The sequence below is a fragment of the Miscanthus floridulus genome, chromosome 1 (assembly GCF_019320115.1).
Source record: "Miscanthus floridulus cultivar M001 chromosome 1, ASM1932011v1, whole genome shotgun sequence".
In the NCBI taxonomy this organism is placed as follows: Eukaryota; Viridiplantae; Streptophyta; class Magnoliopsida; order Poales; family Poaceae; genus Miscanthus; species Miscanthus floridulus.
In genome coordinates, this window is record NC_089580.1 from 146,423,603 (window position 1) to 146,432,279 (window position 8,677).

Consider the following 8,677-nt stretch of genomic DNA (forward strand, 5'->3'; position numbering starts at 1 on the left):
GTCCTAATGGCTAGAGGGGGATGAATAGCCTATTAAAAAATTATACAACAACACTTAACAAACTGGTTAAACAATTATGAGGCGAAGCAAGTGTTGCGCTAGCCTACTAAAATAGCAAGCCACCTACCACAATTCTAGTTTATATAGTTTCTATCCACATAATAGCTATGTCACTACACTAAGTTAGTGTGCTCTCAAAGGCTAACTAAAGAGCCACACTAACCAAACTAACGAGCTCTCACAACTAGCTACACTAAAAAGCTTGACAACTAGTTTGCGGTAATGTAAAGAGAGTGAGCAATTTGTTTATACCGCCGTGTCGAGGAAGGAGCCAATCAATCACAAGAATGAATATCAATGAAGACCAATCACCTCGAAATCAAATGATGAACACAATGATTTTTTACCGAGGTTCACTTGCTTGTCGGCAAGCTAGTCCTCGTTATAGCGATTCACTCACTTGAAGGTTCACGAGCTAATTGGCATCACACGCCAAACCCTCAATAGGATGCCATACAACCAACACAAGATGAGGATCACATAAGCCACGAGCAATTCGCTAGAGTACCTTTTGGCTCTTCGTCGGGAAAAGGTCAAGAACCCCTCATAATCACTACGATCGGAGCCGGAGACAATCACCACTCTCCGCTCGATGATCCTCGCTGCTCCAAGCCGTCTAGGTGGCGGCAACCACCAAGAGTAACAAGCGAATCCCACAGCGAAACACGAACACCAAGTGCCTCTAAATGCAAACACTCAAACAATGCACTTGGATTCTCTCCCAATCTCATAAAGATGATGAATCAATGATGGAGATGAGTGGAAGGGCTTTGGCTAAGCTCACAAGGTTGCTATGTCAATGCAAATGGCCAAGAAAATGAGCTTGAGTCGGCCATGTGGCTTAAATAGAAGCCCCCACGAAATAGAGCCGTTGTACCCCTTCACTGGGCACAACACGGAGTGATCGGACGCTCCGGTCATATTGACCGAACGCTGGACCTCAACGTCCGGTCACGCGATACGTGACATATGTCCCCTCTCTTCAAATGCTGATTGTCCGATCTCAACGGTCAAGTGACGATCAGACGCGCTGCTGCGAAGTGACCGGACGCTGGACCTCAGCGTCCGGTCATTTCCAGTAAGCATCCAGAGACGATTTTTCACGACCGGACGTGTCCCGTCATGCTCGACCGGACTCACCCAGCGTCCGGTCACTTGGCGTTTCTCTTGTGCATGACCATGTCAGTGTGACCGGACACAACCAGCCAGCGTCCGGTCGACGACCGACGTTGTGCTTTTTCTGCTGCTACTGACCCAACGCGCCGGTCCTTCAGAGACCAGTGTCTGGTCACTTACAGTGACCACGTTCACCTGAGTTTAGGGTGCCGGTGGCACCGTCGGACTGTCCGCACTCTACGGGCGAACACTCCACCGGTGAAGTTTCTAACCCTTTCTCAAATGTGCCAACCACCAAGTGTAACACCTTGTGCACATGTGTTAGCATATTTTCACAAATATTTTCAAGGGTGTTAGCACTCCACTAGATCCTAAATGCATATGCAATGAGTTAGAGCATCTAGTGGCACTTTGATAACCGCATTTCGATACGAGTTTCACCCCTCTTAATAGTACGGCTATCGAACCTAAATGTGATCACACTCTCTAAGTGTCTTGATCACCAAAATAAAATAGCTTCTACCATTTATACCTTTGCCTTGAGCCTTTTGTTTTTCTCTTTCTTCTTTTCAAGTCCAAGCACTTGATTATTACCATGGCATCACCATCATCATGTCATAATCTTCATTTGCTTCACCACTTGGAATGTGCTACCTATCTCATGATCACTTGATAAACTAGGTTAGCACTTAGGGTTTTATCAATTCACCAAAACCAAACTAGCGCTTTCACGCTCGTTGCTCCACACCACAGCACACAGCCACGCACGGCAGCACGACGCCCGCCACGCGCCACCTTCGGACCTCCACCAACCAGTCTCCAGCGACTGGCGCCGGCAGGTGGCACCTCGTGTCCTTCCGTCCTCGCCATCTCCCCCACTTCGGCCGACTCGCCCCTTTCCCCTTCCCCTCCCCCTCGTAGCTCGCCCCCAGAGTCCCAGCATGAAGGAGCCCACCACCAGCGACGCCTAGGCAGCACCTCCCCATCTATAGCACCGAGCACCCTCTGGGCTCCGACGACCGACCCTCCTCCTCTGCAAGGCAGCTTCAAGCAAGGTGAGCATAGCAGATGCAGAGCACCCTAGATTCACTCCTTAGTAAACTATTGAAAATTTGTTTTTCTAATTCTTTTGATTGTATTCTTCATTCTTATAATGTAGATGAAGAAGAAGGGTGTTAGCATATTTGCATTGTGGGAGAAAGCTGCAAAGGCAAAAAAACCCTCCACATCCGCATCAAATGCTCGTTCTATTGAGATTGAGAGTAATATTTCTTAATTATTTATGTTTCAAACTTGTACTTTGGTTATTACTATAGATTTGTTTAAATGTTATGACTATTATAACTTATCGTCAATCATATTGCATATTTGCTTCAAAATTTTGTACATTTGGCATACCTAGCCGTAAATTCCTGGCTCTGCCACTGCACCCCGCGCATGTGTTTCGCTTGCCCACGCGGGCTCGCGGCCCCTCTGCGGCCTGTGGAAGGTGCGTCCTGTTGCACAATGTGTAACATTTGATCGTGTTTTAAACATACGTGACACGTTTGAAGGCAGATGAAACATGCGTATGAAACACTTGCAAAAAACATAAAAAAACACTTGAAAACCATTGAAAACATACACAATATTTAGATAAAACACTTGCAACATATGTGTGAAAGCATACTCCCTCTGTCCCTAAATATCTGTCACCACGGTTTGCGTGCTGATAAGTTTGACTAGATTTATAGAAAATATTAGCGACTTTTGTATCTCCAAATAAATTTATTATAAAATAGATCCAATGATATATCTAATGATATTAATTATGTACTATAAATATTAATAGCTTTTATATATATTTAGTTAAAGTTATTTCTCGGGAAACAAAAATGACAGATAAAAAGGGATGCAGGGAGTGCAACATCCAGATAACCACGCTTGCAACATGCCCGTGAAAAAATAGATGAAACAATGAAAGCAAAAGCTTGCAATATATGTGTACAACCATTGCAATATATGAAACATCCCAATCTACTTATACAACATCCGTATGAAATACTTGCAATATACCTTTCAAACATCTAAAATATTTGAAACATAAGCTTGCAACATGAAACCCTTCTTTCGGACGACGCAGAGCAGAGCGAGCAAGGAGGGAATGCCCTTGACAAATGATTTGAATGTTGTAAACATATCACTTTTATCCACTAGAAAGAATACCCAAGTGTATCTAGTATAATCATCCACTATCACAAAGCCATATTTGTTACCACCAATGCTAGTGTATTGTGTTGGCCCAAACAAATCTATGTGCAATAACTCAAATGCTTTACTAGTGCTCATCATGCTTTTCTTAGGATGGGTGTTTCTAACTTATTTTCCGGCTTGACAAGAGCTACAAAGCTTATCTTTTTCAAACAAAACATCTTTTAAGCCTCTAACCAAGTCATGCTTAACCAATCTATTCAATTGTTTCATTTCAACATGACCAAGCCTTCTATACCATAACCAACCCATGCTAGACTTAGTGAACAAGCATGTAGATAATCTAGCTTCAATAGCATTGAAATCAACCAAGTATAGATTCTCATATCTAAAGCCTTTGAAGATCAAGTTAGAGCCATCTACACTTATGATGTAACACCCTAGGTGTTTGTCACTAGTTAAGCAATGGGTTTAAACTCAACCATGACATGTTAAGTGGTGATGGAGATGTTAGGTCAAACATATGAAAATGAGCCACCACTTAAACTTGGACCATGCACCATTGCTTACATGCTGTCCTTTCTAAAATTAGGTATGCTTGAGTAATGTTGGATGTACTTCTTTCATGTGTCTCACATCAATATCCATCTATATTGATCCATGGAAAAGTTTCATGAAGTTTGGAATCAAGAAGTCACATGAAATGATAAGTTATATCTTTGTTGGAATTGCACTGTTAAGTGAATGGAAATATTGGTCATTAAACGAACCTTGCAACATTGCCTAAATGACTCTAGAGGAACTCTACAACAAAAGTTATGAAAGATTCATGTTGAGCAAGTGGCCAAAAAACGCTCCAATAGATCAAAAATGGTAATTTAAGCTTTATCATGATGCTACTTTGACCTAGTTTGAACTATGGTTTAGATGATTTGCATGGCAGTGGAACCTAAACAAAAGTTGAAGTTTGAGTATAGTAGAACAAACTTTGTTTTTGGACCAAGAGCTAGATCAACTTGGAACTAAGTCAAACTGAGGCTCAAACTTTGAATCTGCTGTTGTTTTCAGAGTCCAAAAATATTCTGAGTCTGAGTTAACTGAAACCTGAATTTTCAGTTTCGTGTACCCCTCTTTAGGTCCTTCTATCTCTCTAACCAGGCCTAATTAGACTTTGAAGCTTTAATAAAAGTTGGAGCTGGTATGTAGATCTACAACTTTTATTAATAGAGTTTTTGCTAACTCGTCGTGGTTTAGGAGTTACGGAGGCACGAAGTATGGATTTTAGTGGTATATTTGAGGTAGAATTGGAAATTTGAAATTGATGAACAGTGCCAACACCGTGCACAGAGCTGCAGGCCACGTGTTGCACTCGCTCGCCTTCGCTGCTTGCATGGCCGCCAGCTCGCCTCCGCCTGCTCAAGTAAAGGACCGGCACCCTGCCCTCTCCACTCTCTCCCTCTCCCTTTCCCCTTCCCTTCTCCTGCTCTCTCCAGCCGGCACCATGCCGCTCGCCATGGCCGGCCACAGCCGAGCTCCACACAACCATGGCCACATAGCAGCGTTTCCTCAACCTCCACCAACTCTGTGACCATCTCCTCTTCCCCCCACGCTGCTCCTCCGCTGCCGTCTATTCTCCGACCAAGCTCGCCGCCGTCGCCGAGGCTGCCGCTGACGGTGGTGACGTCCGGAAGCTACTCAGCACTGCACTGCTGCTGCCTATGGCTTGGCCGGCCAGGGCTAGGCGCGGCCTCGGATTTCCGCGGCCAAGCCCCAGCACTGCCCCTCTGTGGCCGCCAGCGCCCCTCTCCAGCCGGTCGAATCGGTCACCGGTCGGCCCGACGGCCTCCTCTGCTCTGACGCGGTGAAGAAAGAAAAGCGAAGGACCGTGGACAGGAATTAGAAGAAGATGGAGGACCTATGTGCAAAGCCGTGACTCATATGAATAGTGCCATAAAGGATATGTTTGTTTGGATTTAATTTGTATTTCTGCAGGGACCCCGATGCAAGATTTAAATTCCTTTCTTTTGATTTTTATAGATTTCTGTGCTGAACTTTGAAAATTCATAGTAATTAGTAGAAATAGCGTAAAATAGTAAATGAGGACTTTTTGGAATCCTTGTGAAATTTTCTATGCAGTAGATCTATAATATTACATGTTTTAGTTTAAATATTTTTCTGTAAAAATAGATTTAGGAAGTTAGGTTCTTAATACTAGTCATGTCTTGTCTTTTTCATAATTGCAGTTATTTTACTCAAATAAATGTGAAATTTTTATGGAGTGTTACTGATGTGATTAGTGATGTCTGGTAAAAATTTCAGGAGTTTAGTATTGATGGTTTAAGAGTTATAAAAATAACAAATTACCTGTATTGCTTTGATCCTATGCTGAATAGTCCTGCATGTTTGAATTAATTGGCTTAGTTAAGTTATGAATCATGACATTATGATAATACATGAGTTGGATTACTTTTATTAATATTTTGAAAAAGATAAATATCATGATTTTTGGTTAAGTAGATCTTGAGTTATACTTGCTTAAATCTCTATGGTTGTTTCTGCCCAAACCTAGACAGGGTGTCCTTGTTGGTATTGTGGGGCCTTCTTAGTAGTATAATTAGCTTTAGGTGTTTATAACAAAGTTGTTTATAATTTTCTAAGCTTTCTAAAAAGTCCAGAACCATATTTATTGGACATGTATAACTCCATTTATAGTTGTTTAAAGTGGCATATCAGTTTCTGTCCATGTTTTAGACAGAGATGCATTATTTGGTTTAATTGACCTTGTTATATGTAGAATTATCTTAAGATGATAATAAGAAAGTTGTAGGTAACTTAATAATATATCTTGTGTTAAAGTTTCATGACCATAGGCCTGATAATTTAGGAGCTATAGATGTTGTAAGTTCATTGTCAACTTTTGCATGCTCTCTGTACAGATCTGAATGACTGTGTTGTTTAACTTAGCTACGCTTTGAATCATGTCTTGGAGATAATAGAAGAAGTATAGTGCTTTTCATGAGCTTTCTAGATTGTTAAATATCACTCCTTTTGGTGGTCTAAATCTCCAGTTATAAGCTTGTGAAGTTGCATGGCAGAATTTATCCAAGTCTGGACAGAGGTGCCCAATTGTGCTTGGTTGACCTTGTTAATTGTGGAATCACCGTGTGATGATAATAAATATGTTTTAGATAATTTTATAAGCTTTCTATAAAGTTAAGTTTCATGCTTATTTGATGTCTGTAACTCCAGTTATGCTGTTTTGAAACTACTATTGCTTTTCTGTCCTAGTTTTGTGCAGGTCTGAAACATTAGCATGTTTGACCTTGTTAGCATTGGAATAAGATTTTTGTGATAATAACAAAGTTGTAGATAATTCATATATATAGCGTCTGTTAAAATTTGGTGGTATTTGGCCTTGTGGTTTGTGAGTTATGCCTGTTTAAAGTTGGGTTTCAGAAATGACTGCTCTATGTCAGTTGTGGACCAGTTTCTGTAAATGGGTATATTTGACTTAGTTAACTTGAGAATCATGCTAAGATGATTAAAGATGAATTGTAGAAAAATTCATAAGGTTTCGAAAATGTCTTGTTGCATGGCTATTGGATGTTTATAACTCTAGTTATGATCCAATCATGAAGCCATTGTTTTCAGTTTAGAAATAGACATATGCTAGTTGTGGTTGTTTACTCCATGTGTTGAGTGTGGCTTATGCCCTTGTTGATGGTCAAGTTATGATACTTGTGACCTTGTTAAACTTGTGTCATGCTTGATGTGCTTGCTCTCTATAGTTAGTTGTGTGATGTTAGTTAAATAGCTATTGTTGTCTATGTCTTGCATAATCTTGTGTTTGTCTTGAATGCTTATGTGATGCATCTTGTGTTGCCATTCATCACATTCATACACATGCATCTTGCATCTCATTTAGGTACGCTAGATGAACCATGTGAAGGATGTGATGTGGAGCCGAACTCGAAGATTGGGTTTGGTGGATCTATCCCGAAGATGGAAGGACTAAGCAAGTGCTAGGACCGGAGATGTCACCAAGGCGGTGCAAGCTAACTGAACTGACTTGTGTCGGATCCCAGGCAAGCCCCAGAGCATCATAAGTCTCCCATGTTTTTTTACAAATATCTTGAGTATGTTTTATTGTTAATGGTGCATTAAGTATAGGAATTGGTTGGAACCAGTTGTTACATTATATCCTTACCTTGTCCAGATAAAATCCTATGAATCCTAATTAAGTGTAGGATCGAATGATGCTTAGCTATGCATAGACCGGTAGAAGTCGGGTGATTTCCTGTCACCTGCGAGATGTAGGATGAGCTCTGGTCACAGTTGGCTATATTTGCTATCATGGGAAAAGAACCATGTGTTAATAATGAATGGAGATCGGACGGGATAACGGTAGTGCAGCAACAAGGCATGGAGGTCTTAAGTGTGAATCTATCCCCATCTGTGTCGTTTAAGGACCGATTCGTTGTACATCCTCATGTCATGTTGAACGTAGCCTAACACTTAGCGGGTTGGATAACTCATTCCGACCGCAAAGCCGAGTAGCTCAACTCAGGCCGGGAACCATGGGGGTTGGATGCATTCTGGAGGTAGTAAGGATGTGCGAAGAGCCATTGGAGTAAGCCCAAGGGGAGTTAGGTGCTTAAAATCCTGCACTTCCTGGCAGAGTGGTTCTCTGAGAATGCAGGGCGGCCCAGACCCGCGTCTTTTATTTTATTTTTCTCCTGAGTTATACCAAAGGTGACTTGTTTGTGACCCTGACGGGGAAGTAGGGTTTGTGTTAGGAATACTCCTCCAGCTGGATATGAATCAATTCGAATCGCCGTCTCTCCCGGATAGTGAGAACTTGTCTTGAGCAGCGGCAACGTAGATTCACTAAATATAAAGATATGGTTAAATGATGATGATAATGATGATGAGAATGATGATGAGCCATGAAATACCTGATATGGTTATTATTGTTTGCAACTAAATCAAATGATTGATTAGTACATGTGCTAATATAGATGGTAGGAAATGGCTAAAAGTCACTGCTAGTACAGGTGAATAATGCTAATGGTTACTCAAGCTTTTATGCAAAAAGGTTGTCCAGCAAGATCCACTGATAAAGCCTTGCATACTCCTTGGTGTCATTTATTTCTGGTTTATGACGGGTAAGTCTAGCTGAGTATATTCTCGTACTCAGGGTTTATTCCCCCTTGTTGCAGATGATGTGCTCTATAACGGCTACTACAAGTATTGTCTCCACCCTGTGGGGAATGAAGACTAGATCATGGGCATGATCTTCTATGTTATCTTA